Below are 2,201 nucleotides of genomic sequence, written 5' to 3' on the forward strand. Positions count from 1 at the left end.
AATTTCACTCTTGAAACTTGCCACATCCCTCTGATTTTTCTCTTAAAGCTCCTCGTGCAATCCATATAGTCTTTAACTGCTCGAACCAACTCTAGTTAGATTCAAAATCTTCCTTTTTGCTCCAAATACATTCTAGTTTGGATTTTACTTACAATTATAATATGTAGAAATTCACTCAATTTACAAATATAATTAAATTTATAAGCCCGAATTAGCATTCAAAGCACACTTGTCAGTTAGTAGAAAGGTCAGTAGAGAGTCAAAAGTGATTTGGAATTTTTGGTTTTTATCAATCACATTATTGCATGACCAAGACTTGCAAGTCTGGAAGAAAATTCAAAATTGACAATCAATGCAAATGCCCCACTTGGAAGACTTCAATGGTCTCCCAAATTTTGTCAAGAATTTTTAATAGTCATAATGCGTGAATAAAAAATCAAGTAAATAACAATAAACAAATATTAAGCCCATGATCAGCAAAAGAGTAAAAATCACAGATGAAATCCTATGGTCTCCCAAATTTTGTGTACCATATTTATTTCTTGCCTTGTCACACTAAAAGTCAGTTCTTCTTGCAAATTGTAATTGCAAAGCTACTATATAATGCAATTGTATCAACGGCATTATTACTCACTCTAACAGCCAACCGTTTTATTATTTTCAAAGAAGATGTTAAAGAAAAATCGTATCAATTTTCTTCCACTCTTGTTTTCTTTCTTCTTAATCTTTGCTAGTTTCTTTGAACTTGGAACACCTGCAAGGACCACAACCCTTGAGTTCCAGTTCCAGACCAGTGGCAGATCCAAACTACTTTGTACTTCTCATTCATTCTACACGATTTGAAAAAATAAAGGCCATTCCATCTTTTCCCTGCATTATGATATGAATTACTTAAAAGTGGGGTACTCAATTCTTGGGTCGAGACTTTTCATCGATGCTTATTTCTTTTTCGTCTTGCCTCTTTTTGTGATTGTAGATGAATCATGGAATACTGACGGTGGTGTTTGTGGAAGGAAATCGCCACATGGTCCCAAGGGTATCATTTGTCCACCTCCACCATGAGAAATTATCGGCCTGCGTCTACAATAATCAAGTCAAAGATGCTGGATACAGTAAACCATATGTTATTGAACTTTATATGAGCTTGTTTTGAAACTTCTGCTGTAAGTTTAATCCTTTGGTGTGATAGTACAGAAGGAATAAGAATGACCAAGAAATCAGAAAGGAAATGAATCACATTTTATCCTGAAAATTTTATTTTTAATCTATTATATATATATATGCACCTATCCTTGTTCCAAATCACAGTAGAAAAGAAGTTTGTTGTTGTTACTTGTTACTGTACTGAATTCTGATAATTGTTGTTAATACAACATATATACAAGCCCCTTACCGGCGTAAACATATTCCAATTTGTCGCGGAAGATTTGACCCCAATGACTTCTCCGGGCTCAGTATAGATCCAACCAATCGACATCCTCAGGAAAACCAACCCCAAAACCTCTTAACCACTCCTCTTCAGTTGCTTTGGCTTGCCAATGGAAGACACACAAAGAGGAGTGTAATCACAGCCATGAAAGCAGAAGGGAAGGAAGAAAATGGGAAGTGCAAATCACAGAGAAGGCAGCCATTTTTACTCAACGACGGAGAAACAAAATTAACACCCGGTCACGCAAAACAAAGAAAAGAGGGGACAACAATATAAGGATCCATTAGGGTACAGTAATGTGCCAAGCCCAATATAGGTAAATAAGTGAATTAGGTATATCACTAAGTGAGCCGACATTTATAAGTCGCCCAAGAAGAGGGGAATGGGCCATGAGCAGGACTAAGTTGCTTCCAATGACCCAAATGGTTTTAGGGTCGGGTCGTTTTGATTGAGGTGTTGACTTTTTAGTACAATCATTTGGCCGATACCGACTAAGAAAATTATACCGAGTCACGTCTTCATCCAAGAGGTTGTTTTACATTAATTCGTCCAACAAATCACTACCTTGGTGTCAAAGGACCTTCAAGAAAACTTATCATCCATTAGTGACAATTCCAAAAGGAGAACTAATAAAATTGGAAATTATTTACCTTCGCTCATGTTTGGAAGATCCTTGGAACCTCTAAACTTCACAAATGGCAATACCTTAGTGTCCATGTCGAGGGGTTATATTGTATATGCACTTTTTCAAGTCTTACCATCTCTTGTGACA

General features: G+C 36.4%; 1 long non-coding RNA gene across 1 annotated transcript; it reads left to right on the top strand.

Annotated features, from left to right (window-relative positions):
• The first annotated feature begins 466 nt into the window (after nucleotides 1-466).
• Nucleotides 467-1,339, top strand: LOC111392575. Its single transcript, XR_002702278.1, has 2 exons — nucleotides 467-814; nucleotides 977-1,339. It is a non-coding gene; the product is annotated as an uncharacterized LOC111392575 (long non-coding RNA).
• Nucleotides 1,340-2,201: the final 862 nt, after the last annotated feature.

Source organism: Olea europaea, unplaced genomic scaffold, assembly GCF_002742605.1.
Source record: "Olea europaea var. sylvestris unplaced genomic scaffold, O_europaea_v1 scaffold940, whole genome shotgun sequence".
Classification (NCBI taxonomy): Eukaryota; Viridiplantae; Streptophyta; class Magnoliopsida; order Lamiales; family Oleaceae; genus Olea; species Olea europaea.